The following is a 20,457-nucleotide window of genomic DNA, read 5'->3' as shown; positions in this document are numbered from 1 at the left end:
TTTCTTTTGCTGTGAGCAACACGGGAAAGCCAAACCCAGAGATTTGCCACACAAAACCTAGCCCGGACCCGTTTCATGATAAAACAAACTCCTAAGTGAATGTGCCACCATTTCAAAAGCAAAGCATATAAGACAAGAGGGAGACTTTGGGAGGGTTGATAGGTTGTCAATGAACAAAGCAGCAATCAGTACACAAATGAGGAAAGGGCGGACAGAAATTCTCATTATTTAGGAAAAAATGTGAAAAATAAAACAGCAGCAAAACATACAACAGAGAAACCAAAATTAAGGCCGTTGCTCTGATGGTTGGTACTGTATTGCTTTTCCCTTGAGTTAACTAGTGAGTTTAATCCATATAGTTTTATCGTAAGTGTGAGCATATTTGGACCTGCGTCTGCCATTTCAAACCTGTAAGCATCTCCTGGATTTTCCTTTCCTCTCATTTAGGTCACTTGATCCATACCTATACTCAGTGTTGGTCTTTGTGTGGCAAATCTCCTCAGGCCTTGAATGTCTAGTAGTAATTTTCATTAAATTATGTAATAATAATGGGAAATGATGGGCAGCTTGGCTGAATGTGAAATTCTAGGCTCTAAGTTAATTTCCTTTAATACTTGAAAGTACAAATCCATAGTCAACTTGCATCCAGAGCTGTTAAAAACTTTTTATTAAGCTAAAAGTTGGTCTGTGTAAATAATAGTCTCTCTGTATACTTTTAATTTCTAATCTAATCTGATATTCATAAATTTTACTAGGTGTTTGGTTTTTGCTTTATTTTTCCATATTCCTCCCCTTTGACGCTCTATGGGGCTTTTCAATCTGAATCATTTAATTTTTTTCACTTTAATTTTGGAAAATTTAGCTCCACTATTTCTTATGCATATTGCTTCTAAAATTTCATTTTTCTCTCCTCGTGGACTCCTATCTAGATATATGGACTCCTATCTAGAATTACCATAATTCTACATACCATCTTTTCTATCATATGTTCTATTTTTTTTCCTTTCCCCTGGGAGTTTTCCTATCCCTTAATTAATTCTTCTACTCTATTTAAATAGTGTACTATTTATTTCTAGCTCTTTACTGAAGCTATTATTTATTTGCTTCATACCTATCTTCTGTTTTCCTTCTGTGTTACATTCATACCTCTCTGTCTCTCTCAGTATGTTCACCACACTGATTTTGCTTCCGTGGTCCTTCTCTTGTCATCTTTCTGGCTCAGATGGGATCCACAACACACTGGATGCCTCCCTTTGAAAGAACCGTGCTCCGCAAATGCTTTGCTGTTTTGGGGCGCGAGCTCATGGGAGGCATTGGCTGCTCTCCGAGGCAATGAGTGTGAAGATGAGGCACTGGCCCACTCCTTATTCATGAGCTCAGGGAATGTGGAGTGGGGAGCCACAGGCACCAGATACCGTGGGCATGAACCGGACTCCACAAAACCACTCCCTGGGCTCTGATCTGCTTTCACGGAGAAGCAGCATTCAAAGGAGCTGCTTATAGGCCACAAGCCATTCTCTTGGTGATGAGCTGGGAGGGAGATGAGGAAAGTGGCCACCCCATGTAGACTAGTCTCCACCGGTTTTCTGAATTGCTTTCCAGGATAGAGCTCCCACCCTGCACCGATTTTACTCCCTGGGCCAGCGTGGGAGTCACTACCGGGCTGAGCAGGGGCACCTGTCCATGGGCCCCGGGGGACTTTCCTCTGATTTACCCTGGCCCAGCTGTACCAGGTCATCTCCCCTCCAGGCCAAAACCACTCGCCTTTCCAAGTAAAAGCCAATGTCGGTAAATCCCAGGGTTTTTTTGCTGACATTTTCCAGGTGTTTTAAGTTGTTTCACTTTTTCCTAGCAGTTAGAAAAATCTAAAATTTTCTTTGTAGATGTAGACAGAATGATGTAAGTCTAGCCCAGTGATGGCGAACCTTTTGAGCTCGGCGTGTCAGCATTATGAAAAACCCTAACTTAACTCTGGTGCCGTGTCACATATAAAAAAATTTTGATATTTGCAACCATAGTAAAACAAAGACTTATATTTTTGATATTGACTTTATATATTTAAATGGTATTTAACAAATAAAAATCAACCAAAAAAATGAGTTCGCGTGTCACCTCTGACACGCGTGTCATAGGTTCGCCATCACTGGTCTAGCCAATGATAGCAAAACCAAACCCGATTTTGTTGTTATGCATTGGACATTTTTCTAATACGTTGTCAAGCACACTCCTGCACATGAATGCTATTATGAGACAGCACTCCCCCCCCCCCCCACTTTTGGACTTTGAGACCAGTTCCCTGTGTGTCCGCAGAAAGCACTGTGTTTTCTGCACCATTGCACCAGGTGGAGAATGGCAGGCAGCGGACAGACGGAGAGGGAGCTGACCACGCGGATGGAGGGAACAAATTAAAAAAAAAGTTTACAAAATAATCTACATATGGCTTTTTAAAAATAACAATTGGTTGTGTTTCTAATTTTAAAACATTCCAGGAAAAAATATATTGCTGCAAAAAAAGCCATAACCAAAAAAAGAAACTGTTCAAAGTCTTCATTCTCCGTGATAAGCTTGCCTCCTCTCACTGATGAAGGGCTGGGCAGTAATCATATCTCCTAACAAAACTGTATCTACTTGACTCTATAGTTGATGCGTGGATTCATTAAGAAATTTAAAAGCCAGTAATTTTTTAAAGCCCAGGTGATATTAGAGATGAAATCACAAATTTCTATACTCCATAAAAATTGCCAACAATACTGAGCAGCAGGACAGCTTATCTAAATGACAATTCACAGAAGAAGAACCCCAAGGATCCTGGATTAATGATGATTTGAGAAAGCAGGATGAGATGGGAATGTCTAAGAAAGGCAATCAGAAGTCTAAAGACCTTATCCAGCAAATGTAACTGAGATTCATTGTCTGGATGGCTCCCTCTTTTATTTACATAAGAAAAGAAATGGGAAACAGTGTTTTGGGTCCCTGTAACCTGTACCCAGACACCTTTCTCTCCAGTTGTTTTGTTTGTGGCTGTGAGCAGGAAGCTGTCTTTGACTTTGTTCACTGACTTAGAGCCGATGTCTACAGCAGTTAAATGTTGAAGACAATGTCCCCACACAAGGGACAGTCAGCCGAGAAACAATTGAGCTGCTCTTTGAATGAAGTTGAGCTTCCTGAAAGCAAAATCCTAAGCCCCTCTCTTTCTGAAACCTCACGTGGCTCGGAGACTTGCTCTAAGTCCCTGTGCAGTGAATCTAGGGGAAGTCGTGCTGAGCACTGGTGGTCAGTCCCCTCATTTCCACATGAAAGCATTGCTGGTAGCTTCTCATACAGAAAGCCGACTTGATGCGAAAAGCTTCCAGGAAAGATCCTACATGTTTTATTTTCTCAGGATAGCTTCAAGTTTGTGAATATATTTCAGACATGTCTACAAAGAACAGGAAAGCATGTTGAAAACCTCTAAAAGCCTCATGAAACACTGGGACTGTTTATTTTCCTGGGTAGTCAAGCTGTCAAGCTACATCTGGTCATGGCGGGGCTTTGGTGCCATCGGTGGGGTAAACAGGCGTTTGGGCTGTTGCTTTCAGAAGTGTGTGTAACGCTCTCCAGAGGACAGCCCGCCATGGGAAGCCTTAATCCCCAGGGATAAGAAAGACTTTAACAGCAAGAGATAATTTCACATTTGTCAGAACCTAGAAAAGAAGCTGTAATGTCATTTCCCACCTAATTCCAACTCTTCTTCCCACACTCACTCCATCTTGGACTTTATATAATCATCTTAAGTCTAATTTCGTGTGATTTTACCCTAAGTATGCTGACATTACTGTATGCTGACTAGAGATCACCAGAAGACAGGGAGTCATTAGGAAACTGATTTGGAGAAATGTTGATTGAATATTGCTAATAGGACATTATTGCTTTACTCAGATGATTTTGGGAATATATTTGGAACTCATATGGTTAAACAAAACATCGACAGCGGAGGAAAAAGGCGACTTATATAATACTTTAAACAATAAAGAATTTAAATTTTAAAAAAATCATTGAAAATAAAAAATAAAAAAAGGACATTGAAGGGGTCCTAGATTTTGCCTAGATATTCTGACTCTGATTACACAGTAACTGATTACACAATAACTAAATTAGTTATTCATTGCTGCAGTTAATTTTTAATCTAAAAAGACAAGTGAATAAACCAATTATTCCTCTGTTAGAAAAGCAAGCATTACACATTGACTCTTTGACTCTGAGTGTTGGAGAAACCAATCCAAATCTACTTCTGAATCTCATGAAGAAGCTATGGAGACTTATGTTCAGATATCAAATTCAAGCCATCTTATTTGAAGGATAATTAAAAAAATCCCATTATTTTACAAGATATATACATAATTTAGTTTTCATTAGTTTCATTTATATTCATAGGATTTAAGTACAAAGAAATAGCATAAGACAGGTCAGGGTAGCCTTGTATGTAGGACAGTGAAATGTGAACCCTGTTAGTTTTAGAAATTTAAAAGCTTAATCAGGAAACTGGAGAAACATACTTCAAACTAACGTGTGTGACAATGTTGGCTGCCATTAGCAGTGTCACCATATTATTGCCTAAACCACAGGAGTGGTAACTATTGACCTTAAACAGAGCATTTGTTTCCTTTTCTCTCTCTCTTATTTTTTTCTATGTCAGTTTGTTTCTCTCTCTCTCTCTCTCTCTCTCTCTCTCTCTCTCTCTCTCCCTCTCCCTCTCCCTCTCCCTCTCCCTCTCTCTGTCTATAATATAAATGCTGGAAACTATAAAAGTAGAATGTCATTATCTTCTGGTATTCAAATGACGATGACGAAATGTAAGAAACACAAAAAGTTCCTTAATCACATAATTGGCCTCCTCTTTTTAGATTTTTTTTAACAATAATAATTTACAAGTAGGATTACCAACAATAATGTTACCCCCGCCATATACTGGGTAGAAAGCAGCTGCTAGAAGATTTCAGTTTTACGTGTAACATGTTTGAGGAGCCATGAGACAGGCTGGTGGCTGTAGCAATGTGCTTGAGAGGAGACTGGCATGGCATGACGAGTAAATTCACACACAGTGGCACCACGAACAGAAGTGCCATTTATTTTAGAAGGCCGTCCAGCGTGTGGTGGGTGGAAGCATAAGGATCTGACCAACGGCCAGAATAAGAGGAAAGAAAACCTGGTAACTCAGAGTGAAAGGATGGCGTTTCTTTCATTTTCTCTTGGTTAAGGAAACGTCTGTGCTGGTGCCAAATTGGAGACCAACCCAGGAAGCTCCGTTTACAGCCACAGGCGTGCCTGGCACAGCTGCCCCTGAGCAGGGTCCTGAATTGGGGTGGGCGAAGATGCTAACAATAGGCCTTAGAACTGTGTCTTATTGTTACAACCCATCGGCTTCTATTCTGGCTCCATCCTTGCCAGCATCCCTACTTTACTTAATCATCTTTCTTACTATTTTATTATTTTTTTGGCCTTTTAAAAAATATATATTTTTATTGATTTCAGAGAGGAAAGAAGAGGGAGAGAGAGTTAGAAACATCAATGATGAGAGAGAATCATTGAGCAACTGCCTCCAGCACGCCCCCTTGAGCCTGCAACCCAGGCATGTGCTCTGACTGAGAATGGAACCCTGACCTCCTGGTTCATAAGTCAACACTTACCCATTGAGCCACACTGGCTGGGCTGGCCTTTTATTTTTTATGCTGGATGATTTTTCTGTGGTTTACCCTGCCACAGTCTGTTTCTCTTAACTTACTCTGGTGGCAATTTTAGTCTTTAATGCACCCTAACATGGATTTTGATTGTTTTGTGCTTTCTTCTTTCTTGGCTGCTTTTTGTATTTGGACATCATCCTTACCTCTCTCTCTGCCTTCCAGGCTGTTCTCTGATGATGGTACTCTGCTTCTGGAATTTAGAACATGAGTAACCTTGCAACTTTTTTAAAGGTCAACACTCAACTTTTTTCTGGTATGTTCTTGTAATTCTTGTAATTTTAGGTCAAAATATTACAATAGCTGAACTTTTTTTTGGTACCAAGTGTTCATTCATCTGTGAAAGGCTTCTGGACTGAGGACAGATCATCAGCTAAGAGGGGTGGCTCCCTTCAGGAAGACATTCCATGGGCTCCATCCAATGTAATAACTGCAAGGACATGCCCTTTATGTCCCACTTCCCGTTAGTTGACTACATGGCCAAAGGGGCCATTGTTTGCACCCATCCCTTTCTCTTTCCATTTTGCCAGGTACTGAGACTGAACTCCAAATGGCTTAGACATTTACATAGTGTGTATATGTTTTTCTTTCTTTGACAAAGGATGAGGCCTTAGTTTTATGCTGTTCTGTTCAGATCAAAGGCAGCTGCCTGCGTCTTGGGGAGCACTGCCTGGTTCAGAGAGGCAGGAGCGTGCACAGAGCGAGTCGGAGTTTGCTGCGTCTTCTTGTAGGATCTCGCTTCTATTCTGTTTCAGAAGGTGGGGGCTGTACAGTGGTTCTCCCAGAACTCTCCCTTTAAGTACATCCGCCCATATTGAGAACAATCAATGAAGATTCAGGCCTGAGGCTTCTTTTTTAAACTAGTATTTCTGGTTTCGATCCTTTTGTGAGTTATCTACACATCTCATTGGCATATTGGAAACCAAAGATTGGCTGTTACTGATCTAACATTATATTTAACGTAGAGTTTTCAATAATTTTGTCAGTATTGTATCTCAGTTTCACTCACGGTATTCAAAACTGTGCCCTCCCAATTTACCAAGATTCATTTATTCATTTGAGGCAGGGACTAGAAATGCTAGCGTTCTTCCTGCTGTGTTGAGTAAAGTAATCTCTATGTAGGAGGAGATGGATTAACAAGTGAATTTATCAAGTTAACAAAATATTTTCTATAGCCATTTGGACACTATATGTATAGACTTCTGTGATCAAGATTAAAGTACAGAAAGGCAAAGGCAGTATATACATTAAAATAGATAAGCTTTTGTAAACACACACATATGTGCATGTGCATATTTACACATGTGTTGAAAATGTGTTTTGCTAAAGTGACCGAAGACTTTTGTTATTTGCTAAAGTGTCCAAATGTCATTGTGGTGAACATGTATCTCAGCAAAAGCCACCTTCTTCGGGATTGTGGTCACCAGTTTCACCTCGTGGGAGGGTAAAAAGGCGTAGTCATATCTTGATCTGTTGAAAGTCAATACAAAACCAGTGCACGCCTGTGCTCTTGGAGGCAAATGAAGGTGCAGTGCCCTGGAACAAGCACGGCACCCCACAAGGGCGCGCCGATCGCCCGTTTGAGGCGTCCGATGGCGCGAGATGTTTAGGGAAGACACTGAGTCACTGGGGTCCTCATCTGCTAAAACTGGACAGTTAAGCCGGCAGGTGCTAATGATAGGGGTATTCATTTCCCTTTGCCGCCGTAACAAATTACTACAAAATTAATGCAAACAACGCAAATAGATCATAGTTCTAAAGATCGGAAGTCTGAAGCAGGTTTCGTTGAGCTACAATGAAGTTGTTACAGGGCAGCCTGGGAATGCTCTGGGGAGAATCTGCTCTTTGCCTTTCCAGCTTCCCACTGCTGCCATGTGGCTTGGCCCAGAGCCCTGTGTCACTCCAACATCTGCTGCCGTTGTCACACAGCCTCTTCTCCCTCCACCTCTGTCATCGTGTTACCTTCTCTCGCTCTAACCCTGCTGCCTGCTCCTCATAATAAGACCCTCCTGATTATATCGGGCCCACCTGGAGAATCCAGGGTAATTTCCTGATTTCAAGATCCAGCACTTAATCAAAACTATAAAGTCCCTTTTGCCATGTAAGGGAACATATTCAAACTAGAAAAAATCAGAAAACTCTTGAGGAAACAGGAAGAGCTCCATTATAAAAGTAAAATTGCAGAAGCACCAGAAATATCCTTATGACTTTGTACAGTGAGCCGACCACCAACACACGTAGACATTGTGTGCTCATAACTGAAACCCGTGAGTGTGTGTTTGTGAGCGTGGTTGTGTGTGTGTGTACGTGAGCACATGTACGGTGGAAATAACTAGTAGATGTGAACTTTAAATGAGCAGCCATACTTTGTTGGAATCAGTAAATATTTCAGTCCCTACAATATGCAGGATGGATTTACATCAACCCTCTTTTTAATATAAATTAGAATTATTCTTTGTCCTCTGCAGGACAACTTTCAAAGATCCTTCCCGTTACCTTGGCGACAAGATGATAAGAGACTTACAAAACCACAAAATTATCAGACACCGCAGTGTTCATAGCATTCTGTAGAGAGAGAATCCGAATCCCAGGTACCATCTGGCGAGTTAGCGGCAGGAAAGAACAGGAGCCAAACCTCCAGTTTCAAATTTTCTGTTTCATTAATAGAGACAGAAGTGGCTTTGCCTCTCCCCGAAATCTAATCCATATTTAGCTGCAAACATCTGTGCAGATGCCAGAACGCATCATCTCATTGGACCATTTGAGTTTGCCATATATCTTGAAATATTTAATTGAAGGTGAGTTGTGTCCTTGAGGATTTTATTTTGCTAAACTTAAGTACTGGTAATATAAATTGCCCTATAAAGTTACAGTTATATCTCAAACTCATGTGAAGTGATAATCTTATTGAGGATAAAGAAAACAGAAATAACCATTTTTGTCACTAAAGGGAAAAAATAAGCTATTTTAAATATAGGAGGTGCCGGTGAAGTTATATGAATTACAACTGAGAGATTGTTACTTCATACTGCTGACAAATAGATATTCAGACATGTTGGGATACCACATTTAAAAAAGAAATTCAAAATTTTAATGGTTTGAAGAACTTTCAGGAATTATAGAGCATTTATTGTAATATTAAAATCTCACATTTGTTGCATTATTAGACATGGTAGGCACAGACAATGCATGGAAAATGACACACACAAATCTTATCTTCATGTCTTGGTTGGTGGTAGTAAAGGATCTTTTTCTTTTGTATATTTTAGAGTTATCTTAATGTATGCATTCGTATTCTTTTAGTGTTTTCATTAAAAATGACAGTTACAAGTTAAAGCAGCATGTAAGGAATGATTAAGTGTGCCAAACATTTTTAAAAAATAACTACATGTAAAAGCCCCTAAATTGGGGGTTGTCATATGAATTGTAGCTTATGGTCCAAGATTCCTAGGTGTCTGCGTTGATTCATTAGCTCTGGGAACAGAGTGCCTTGTGAACACCCGGGGCTCCGCCTTAGCGTCTGCAGGACAGAGGATGAAAAGAGGACCTGGAATAAGACAGAGACACGATTTGAACCACGCGTGTCTCCCTGAGACTTCGGTACCAGGCATTGCTAATTCAGAGCACACAGCATAGGTGCAGATGACACATAAATGTCTGCCATGTGTATAGGTGAAAAGTATACCCCACTTACTTCTTTTACAATGTGGCACTTCACTCTCAGAGGGAGCGTCTGTCGCCTGTATTAAGACCAGATTTTAAAGAAGGACTTCAGGTGTCGTTCAGGGCAAGTCACCACACGGCTGCAAAAATGAAGGAAAGTAGAGCATGTAGACACTCATCCTTCCTGGGTGTGTCCAAATAGGGATTTTACTGCGCAGGCGCTACCCCGCAACGTGAAAAATAGAGGGGGAAAAAGACAAAGTAATACATTTTGATGTCACTATTATTTTGATGCAACTCCATGGAGAGCTGAATAACTACGCAGACACTTTCTTTTATTTCCACTTCATATTCACAAGAGGCATCTTTTGCCCTCCTTATCATGTACCTACCTAAGCTCTCCATTCCTCTCACCTCCTCTGAACTTCATCTTCCCCTCCCCCTTGTCTTTGCTATTGTCAAATGGAAAGATATTAGAAGAGCTGGGCTATATTTACTTCTATTTTAATCTCAAAAATTGTGAAAAATTTTTGTTTATTGAAGGATTTTTTCATGTTATTTTTAATCTTTGAACTTTTCACTAAATTATCACCCATTTGCACCTCGTTAATGCTTTCCCTCCTTTACATGTGAATTGCGACCCTCTATCAGAATTCCCCGCCCTGGACACCCACAGTGGCTTTGTGAATGTTCGGATCATCCGCTCCAGGCTTCAGTCTCAGCGAAGAGCCTCGAACTAAGTAGTTCCATCCGACAGGGACAGGGACTGGTCCTTTATAAACTATCTAAACAGAAGATGTTTGTGACAATGCACGTTTGTCACTCCATGTATGTTCTTTAAGCTCATTTAAATTATTTACTAAGGCTATTTTTAAAAAGACAGAAGGAATGCTTGGTATTTTAAGCGCTTCTACATTTTCATGAAGCGCAGACCCTTTCCCAATGGGCCAGGGACGAAGGATGTTGAGGAATGGAGCGGGGCAGGGTGGGGAAATGGTGAAGTCTGGGCCACGCCTGGGGAGGGGGATCCAAAGCTGAACCATGGCCAGCAGCAGTATTGTCTCTTGCCTCTGTTCCTTCACAGCAAGAAGCAGGGAGAGCTCGGAGGGAGGGGAGACGGTGAGGGGCAGGACCCAGGCCCAGGGCTGCAGCAACATTAGTGTCTACAATCGCCAGTACATTTTTTTGAACATGGAAAAGATAGTTTATTTGTTGTATATGACAAATCATCTCTAGCACCCACCGGTACGGTGGTATCAAAATGTTGTGTGACATACTGTATATTGAAAAAAACTTTATTAAAACAACTATATGTAATTTTTATGTCATGATAAAATTAATAATGTAATTGATGAGTGAAATGTAGAAGTTTTCTTTTAAGAAATTCCCCCCAAAAGAAATGTCATAAATATCAGCGATCAAGGAATTCTTCAGAATGAACAAAAACTGGAGATGGTGGGGAGAAAATAATCAAATAACTCAAGGATTTTAACCTAGATCCCTTTGTGCATCCCAGATGCCTATAGCTGGGGTCTAGATCACAAGGTAGTATAAACAGAACGGTACCTTTCTTCCCAAAAGATGCCCATGCCCCAATCCTGGGACTCTGTGAGTGTGTTATGTGCACCGCAAAAGGGACTGTGCATGTGTGATTAAAGGTGTGGACCTTACAATGCTGTGATTATCTTGGATCAATCAAGTGGGTTCAGTCAATCACTTGAGCTCTTAATTGTGGAAGAGGAAGGCAGGTAAGGGTCAGAGAGATGGGAGCAAGAGAAGGATTTGCTGGCTCCTTGCTGGTTCTAAAATGTAAGCGACTACATGCAAGGACCAGAAAGAGGACTATTGATGAGGGTGTTTCCCAGATGACAGCCAGCAAGAAATCAGAAACTTCAGTCCTACAATCTCATGGAACTGAATCCTGCCAACACCTAACTGAGCAAGGACATGGACTCTCCTACAGGGCTATAGAGAGGGACACAGCCCTGCTCACACCGTGGTTTTCATCCAGGGAGATCTCTGCTGGGCTTCCACCCCCAGGACTGTAAAATAATACATTTGTGTGGTTTTAAGCCACTAAATTTGTGGTAATTTGATATGTCAGGAATAGGAGACTTCTATACAAGGGTTTCCTGGAAGTGTGTGCAATATTTTGTGTATTTGTGTGTGGCCATTTCTCTGATGAAAGAGGCTATGTATTTCATCAGCCTTTTAAGCGTCAATGACACGCTAAGAAAAGCAGCCGTGACTGAACCCTGTTGTCCTTTCCATATCATAGTCCTTCCCCACATCCTCATGCCTGAGAAGCAGAACGTATCTCATTTTATATATTCATCTGGGAAAGTGTGTTTTTTGACAAACAACTCCCAGGTTATTGTTCCTTAGCCTTCGTCCTACCCTCCGTATCTCTAAGCCAGGCAACATTTGGTCGTGGTGTTATTATGTTTCCTATGGACTCTGAGCTGCTCTGGTCACTCAGGGTGGATTGTGAGTCCCTAGAGAACAGAATATTTATTTTTTTTCCTTTTAACTCTCCGGAAACACTGCCTAGCGATGGTAAGCCCTACAAAAATGTCCACGTGATTGAGTGGAAAAGGTAAGGTTCTGTCTCAAGACAGTGACCTGAACTATGTACCCATTGAAATTCTGCCCAGACCAGTGATACAGTCTAGATATTAATTTATTTTTAGTCATTGCTATGAAAAGGAGAGTTTTCAGATTTCTATGGAAAAATATAGCAATGCCTTCAGATTAATTTCCAAACAGAGGGTTGGCTGGATTATGTGGAAATATTGGTGTAGGAGTGTTGACATTTCCCATTGATTACCTTGACTCTCTATGGAATGTTTTCTATTTCAGAATAGCCTAATCCACCCAGGCTCTAGTAGAAGCCAGCTTAATAGTCAGAAATATAATCAGAAGCTTAGTGATATTTATTAAACAAACCATTATGGGCCAAAGTTTATTTGGATAAACTGCAAAATTCACAGATAGAAGTCCTGGGGGTAAATGACTACATCAGAAATTAAACAGGAGAGCCCTGGCCTCCATTGCTCAGTGGTGAGAGCATAGACCCGCACACTGAAGGGTTTCAGGTTCAATTCCCGGTCAAGGGCAAGTACCTGGGTTTCAGGTTCAATCCTAGGAGCAGGGCCCATGCAGGAGTCAACCAATCGATATGTTTCTCTCACATCAATGCTTCTCTCTCTCTCTCTCTCTCTCTCTCTCTCTCTCTCTCTCTCTCTCTCCCTCTCTCTCTCTCTCTCTCTCCTTCTTCTTCTTCTCTTTCTCCCTCTCTAGCCCCCCTCCCTTCCACTCTCTCTAAAATTCAATAGAAAAAGTATCCTGGGAGAGGATTAACAACAACAGCAAAATTAAACAGGAGCGGGGTGAGAATTTGAGTCTCATAGACTTGCAGGTTATGTCAGAATCACTTGAAATAATGAAGCGATTGAATGCTGGCAAACAGCAGACCAAGAGGAGGAGGAGGACTGGGACTGACTCTGCATGTGGTGATCTGCTTCATGCTCCATCTCATTTAAATATCTTCACAGGATATCTGGAGTTGATGAAGCATTAATAAAATGTGCAGAGGTTCTCAATATACAGGTGCACTGAGCACCCATCCATCCAGAGGGAATATGAGGGGACAAAGCTCTACATAAGTTTACGATATGGTGAAAAAAAGAAATAAAATGAGATTTTGAAATAATGAGAGGGAGTGTGTCTAATCAGAAACAGATATTCGGGGGAGAGAGGCAACTGGAAAGGAGTCAAACCAAACAGAACAGAGGGGAGAGGATGCTGGACAATAAGTTAGATGAGACCGAATACTGTGACAATTGCAGGGAAAGCTCAAATTCATCTTGGTGGCCACATCATATATTAAACAAGAAAGGATGCCTGAACTGGAATTCCCTTTGAGATCGTGTTCCTGTCCTCTTTCTCTGTGTTACAGGACTCAGAGGAACTGGAATTCGAAAACGAACAGCAAATACAATTAAGAGTCTAAGCGATTGATTTATGTAGTGAGAGGGAAGAAAGAGAACAGGAAAGCCTTGGCTAAGGACATCCAGAGAAAAGATAATTTTCAAAAGTCTTTACAGTATTCAAGTACCAAGTCAGTGGACGGTGATTTCGTTCAATGAAAGGTAATCTAGGCAGAAGCAGAGGGTGATGCATGTAAACTCTAGCGGTGAAAACATTTCTCTAATTTTTATAAATACTAAAGTCTATCAAACGGTGCTGACTCAAAGGTCTGCTTTGTTTGTTGTTGGTGTTTACAACCCATTCTGCGATTTGTGTGAGGGGTCCCAGGGAGACAGTTATTGGAAAACTCTTTCCATCGGTCATTCTCTTTCTAGAGAGCATCGCGGTCCTTTGGTGGCCTCCCCCTCAAAGCATGTAAATAACTCCTGATCGTAATATCTTAGCTTTATCATACGTCCTCCTATCTGTCAGGCCAGCCCTGCTACATTCTTCTTCTTCCTTTTAAAGACTCTGCTTTGCTGTCTATTTTGGCCCTTTACACATACTCTGTGTACTGACCGATTTTAACAGATTATTTTATTAGTCCCCTCAGGCCTTCATAAAAAACACACACCATAGACTGGGTGGCTTAAACAACAGAAATTTATTTCCGCACAGCTCTGGAGTCCAAAAGTTCAAGATCAACTACAGAAACTTAGAGCATAGAATGATATCATTATAGTGTATTAACTTGAAGGACCACTATTCAACCACTATTAAGAGCAATGGAATTGTGTAATAAGAAAAATAAATTAATTATAACCTCAATGATGTTTAATTGATTATGTTAGTAAGAAAAATAAATAACATCTCTCTCTCTCTCTCTCTCTCTCTCTCTCTCTCTCTATATATATATATATATATATATATATATATATATATGTATATATATATATATATATATGTATATATGCATATGTGATATGTGCTGGCTATCATTGTTATTTTGTATGAATAGTAGAAAGTAGGAATCAAGGTCAGTTACCACCATTTGACCAGTTTCAGTGAGGAATATAGTAGTTGAGTGTTTTTTACTATGTTTTGAATGTGTGTACATGTACGTGTGTGTGTGTGTGTGTGTGTGTGTGTGCCAATTCTTTTCCTTCCTTGTACTGTTCTTAGTGAGAACTGTCCAAAAGAGGAACGTTTCTGATAGCAGTTAGGCAGAAGTGAAGCAGTGGCCTTCGCTTTGAAGATCATCGTGGTTAGGTGAGGTAAAGGAGAGACACGGGCTCCCTGCTGGACTACAGCTTGTCTTACTGTCTTCTCTGCAGCTTGACATCCAGCTCTTCCTTGACGCTGGCCCTGCTGCTCACAGTCACTGCCATCCAACCCAGACCCAGAGATTAGCTCCCGGGGCTAAGCCAGCCTCCCATGGCTCCCTCCCAGGCTCCTCTAATCTTCCAACCCTTTTTCCACTTTGAATCCCCCTCCACCCAGCTCCCTCCCTGTGTGAAGTCTAATATAGATAATGACTTCTTTGCTCCTCAGTTCATACTGATTTTTCTCTTCTAATGGAACTGATAGACAAAACACAGTTTTTCCTTAAATTATCTTTTACAAGGCTTATTATAGATAGATAGTACACTGCCTTTATAAAAAGAATTTGGAAGATTTCTTTCCATTTCATGTTCTGGCAGGATGAAAATAGAAAGAGAATAAAATGGGCATCATCTTTTAAAGATGAAGATTTGATAGAATTCATTGTTTTGATCTTGGGCAAGTTGAGACATTTAGACTTTCACTATGATTATTAATATTTTATTTGATCTTCAACTTCATCCAGGATTTCAAACCTTTTTCGTAAAATTATGTAAAATAGTATTTCATACTTCATTTCCTTACTCTTCATCTTTGATTATTTTCCCATTATAACATTTCTACGTTTTTGCTTGATTAGGTTGACCTCTGTTGTATGTACATTATCATTGCTTTTCTAATAGAACAAACTGTTCTTTTACTTATTAAAAATTTGTAGAATTTTAGCTTATTACTATTCTGTTTTTATTCAGTAATAAATATTTTTATTTGTAATGATATAGTCTTTCATAATTGCTTAAGTTCATTTTTTTCTATTTTCTAAATTTTTCATTTAGGTTTTTATTCTTTTTATTTTCATTCTCTTGGTCTAAATGTATACTTAAGGCTATGAATGGTCTATTCTACTTTTGAGTAACCCATGGATTCTGCTATGTTGTTGTTATTGCTATTGATATCTTTTAAATATTTTACATTTTGACCTTATTTTTCCCAAGAGTTGTTTTAAGGAGATTTGAATTCTCAGATAACTGTGTTTTCATTTTCCCTATTTGTTATTAGTTTATACTTTATTACATTATGAGATTAAAGGGATTAGAAACTTTATAACTACATTAGGAAAAGGACACCCAATATGTAAATAATTGAGAATAATTGAGAACAAAAGGAACAAAACTATATTTAGATGTAGACTAGAAGAAAATTTTCTAAACTTAAAATATTAATTGTATATGTCTATACATGAAAGTACACACATCCTGGGGAAACTTGATGTGGGGAAACCAAAATGTACAGGCAAAATATTATATTGTTAAATATGAAGAAACATACTATAGTTAATGAAGAAAAATAATCAAGTTAATTGTAAGGTATGTTCTCTACAACAGCAATCTACTAATTGCTCAGGGAAATACATTTGACTCATATTTTATGCCAAGTCAGACTACATAAACACAGTGAGATTATATCTGAAATTTATGCTTGTGGACACAAGAAAAATCTAACGTAAATTGTCTGAAATAATAGAGGGATATGACTGAATTGTTCACTGATTGGAGACCATCAATCATGGTTCAGTCAACTCTCCAACTCCATTTCTCTGAGATTTTTACTCTGTGTTGACAATACCTATAGACTGGTAGAAGATGGCTATACACTTTCTAATACTCATTGCCACGCACAAAAAGTTTTCTAGAAAGAAGGATTGCCACTGTTTTTATAGATGCTCATTATTAAGAATGAACAACTTTATTTCCAGAAATCCATGTCCCATCAGGGCTAAACCTGCTACCATACCCATTTGTTTAATGGGTGCTTCTTGGCTGCTTATTTTCTCCCAGGGACTCCTCTCAATCTCCGAACCAATTCACCTGTCCAGGTGATTCTATGCATCAATTGCCTTAGGCCTAGGTTCCTGGACCAATCACTAGCTGACAGATGGGATTACTTTTAGACCAATCAGAATGAGCCCTCAAATAAAGACTTTGTAGTAGTAAGCATTGACTTCATAATTTAGAGTATTCCATTATCACTTATATGTATTTGTTTGGTTGACAAAAGGGCAAAGGGGTCAAACATATGGTGACGGGAGGAGACTAGACTTCAGGTAGTGAGCACACGATGAGTTTTACCGAGGTTGTATTATAAAGTTGCACACCTGAAATCTATATAATGTTATTAACCAAGCTATCCCAATACACCGAATTTAAAAAAGACTTGGAAATAGAAAAAAGAAACAATTCAATAAGGCTCTTTACACAGTACAACCTGCGGTATTAAATTTATTAACTTCTAGATAATGTTTCTTTAGGTTTTATATATGAAGATATTTAAAATATTCAGAAGAAATTTGGAATGATAGCATTTAAAAATTATAAGTAAATACTTTCTTAATATAAACAGTTTCAAACACTTTTAGTGTACCATCTCATACTCAACTGTGGAGCAAAAGGTTATTTATGAAAAAATAATTATTTACAACATATGTATTGTATAAGCTAAAGAAATATATGCCCCTGAATTTAAATAATTCTTAATATTAGAAATAGCTAATTGATCATATTTTAAGCCCAAATCTAATTATTTGGAATATGTGTTTATAGTATTTTCTCATTCTTCTTGTTTTCCAAGTGATTTTATTAGTTAAAAAAACTTGTATAATGACACAAAATTATAAACCCAGTTTAGAAAATGAATCATCATATTTGTATACACTAAGCTATTATGGCTAATTCTCCTTTGAAAATTTTCCAGGAAGAGCTGCATCTTTCCTTAGAATATGATCCCTGAGTTTAGAGAATTTAAGGGCTCTGTAATTGACTAACAAAAATTGAACAGATAATGTTTTGATGGCAGTTGACTAAATATTTTGTAGCTATTTCATAAAAAGGAACTCTGGGGATTTCCTATGAGTAAGTGGAGAATAACGGAAATGTCAACCCTGTTCTTATAAGAGGTCAGATATTATATCTGAAGTTGTCTAACGCTATGATTATTTCTCAGAAATAGGAGATACAGATATGGAAAGACATTATAACAGAATGTACAATGCTCATGGTTGTCTGGCAGAAATATTTGGACTTGAACTTGAAGATAAAGACAGTGACCCTTATGATAAAATTCCTAGGCTATTAGTCACTTTCCCACAAACACCTCTAAGTAAAATGTTTATTTAATTCTGACGTATTAAACATTGTACAATTTAATGCTGCCTGATATGCAGTTTTTGAGAGACGAGGACACTGAATATGGCAATTTTCCGAGTACTTTATGAACAAAATATTCAAAATTCTGAATTCCTAAACTGTGACTCTGAACTATGCTGAATTAACTTACAAAAGTAACCAGACAAACTTGGTTTTAGATTACTCCTTCGTTAGTCACTAGTTGTGCATTTTGGGGAAAATTACTTGATCTTTCTCAGTCTCCATTTTCTTAACTACAACATAGAGATATGAAGGCCTACTTTTTGGGGTCAATAAAGGTCTAATTAGTTGATAAGACAGTAGTGATATTGTAATCAGGATAGCCTATGCAATACACTAAATCCATTCTGAAACAAGATGTAGGATAAATTAAAAAGTTAAAATCTAAACATTGCTCATTTTTACTAATGTCAATCAATTCACCTACCGTGATGTTTCTGAACCGTGGTTGCAGATTGTAATCACACGGGGGATTTAAAATTACTGATGCTGGGCCCCAACCCTGAAATTTTTATTTTCTTGTCTTGCTTATGATGTGGACACCAGGGTTTTTAGAGATTAACCTAAAAGATAAAGATCATTAGAATTTGTCCCAGCTATATTTGAATAATAATATGTACTTTTAAACCTGATTAAGAAGGAGCTGTTGAAAACAGCTTTCAATATCCGACTCTAGCAGGTCTAGCTTGTTTGGTATCCTCCATTGATTGTAAACCCCAAACAAACTCAAATTATTGAGTAGTTTTTTATCTTGTCAACACAATGATAAACTTTCACCTGCCGTAATCAATATTTTTTGGCATCGTTCTTTCTCTCCCTGCTGAAGTTAAATTGCAATTTTATGTAGAAACAAATCATTTATCTTTGACTTCAACTTAGGTTGAAGTTAGGACATGCTCAATACAGGTTGAATACATGACCGAGGAAAATGCCTCAAGGAGACACAATAAACTTTATTGAATAAAGAGCAGAAGGAGCATTAAATAATACAGACCCGGAGTCAAGCAGAAGCAATGTGCTCAGCTTTCTTTGCTTCTCAGTCCATTCACCCATCGGGGTAATCGCACCCTCTCCAGGCCCTTGATTACTATGCCTGTGCTCATGATTTCAGACTGCCCCCTGCCCAGACTCACTCCCGACCTACATTCTGATGGCCAACTGTATACATGACATACCCAACTATATATCCCCAACCACTTCAGAACCACCGTGACCAAACTAGATTAATTCCTTTCTCCTTAAAATCACATCATCCCTTTGATTTGCCTTCTCATTAAATAACAACTACTGTGGACACTTCGAAAATATTGAGAGGACTTTAACCAGAATTTGTTCAGATGTTGAGACTGATGATGCCACAGTTGACTGAAGAGGGTATCAAAGGTTATTACACGCCTAATGAGGTTTTATGGGGAGAGCAGGGGAGCCCCCATGCAGGTCCAGAAATCACTTGAGGGGCCAGGGAAAGGAGCTGGTTTGGCTTTCAATGCAACTGAGGGCTGGGGTTGAGCCGGAGGTTCTTTGTTCAGTGCAGGTCTTGAGAGGGTCCAACTGCCCAGCGGGGGCTACAGAAGAAAGCACCTGTGGTTTGACCAGCTCGCCTGGACTGGGAGGCTGCCAGCCACCCTTGGCTTAGGGTGGATTGTAATAATGTTTCTCACTCCCCTTTTGATGGGGATTTAGAACCCACTGACCACCCACACAACCCTAGGAGAGGAGTGTGATCTTGTCCGTGTGATAGCTTTAGTGCGCGTCACTTATTCCACACACTGTAAGTGAGCTGCTGTTATTCCAGGAACAAATGCAGTGAGTCAGGTCTGTTAAGTAAGTGGACACTGGCCAACATTCACTGACAGATAAACTGCAGGATAAACACTGAATTCGAACTAATCCAAAAGGAAAAAAGAAAACCCATATCTCTCTATATGATAGGTTAATAGAGCAGTATATATATATATATATATATATATGTATATATATATATATATATATTTACACACACATAAAACAAAATTGAATATTATGTTTAATAATCCGCTAAATAAAAACGCGTGTTGAATTTGAGGCCAATTTATAGTGATCTCTGGAAAAACAGGCATGTATTACACTGAGGAAAAGAGATGTTTGTCCCTTGGTGATGTTGAATCATTCATCAACTCTTTGGGATATAAGACAAAGTATTAAAACTGATGTAAATAGTTTAAAATTACACCATGTGAAAAATTAAACTTTAGTTTTTAAGGAGGATTGGTCTTTAATCATGCTGTGTTCTGTAGTTAATAGCCTCATGATTTTTTCCTACAGTTCAAATCTCAGGAGAGAACCTCTCATTGCTATAAAGTGCCGTAGTATGTAAACTGTATGGTTTATATTACCGGAGTTGGCCAGATTTGATGAGAACAATTAATCATAATGGGTCTTACAATGGCAAAAATGGATGGACCTAATTTTTTTTTCTTATTGAAAAGAAAAGAGGGAATAAAACCTCTTGGAATTTATTAAAATAGCTTACTGACAAATTTATAAGACAGGACATTTATTGCAAAGTCTTTGTTATTTTATTGTTGTAAGTATTTTGACTTTAA

This window comes from Myotis nattereri, assembly GCF_964212035.1.
Source record: "Myotis nattereri genome assembly, chromosome: 2".
Lineage (NCBI taxonomy): Eukaryota > Metazoa > Chordata > Mammalia > Chiroptera > Vespertilionidae > Myotis > Myotis nattereri.
This window is presented reverse-complemented; position numbering follows the sequence as displayed.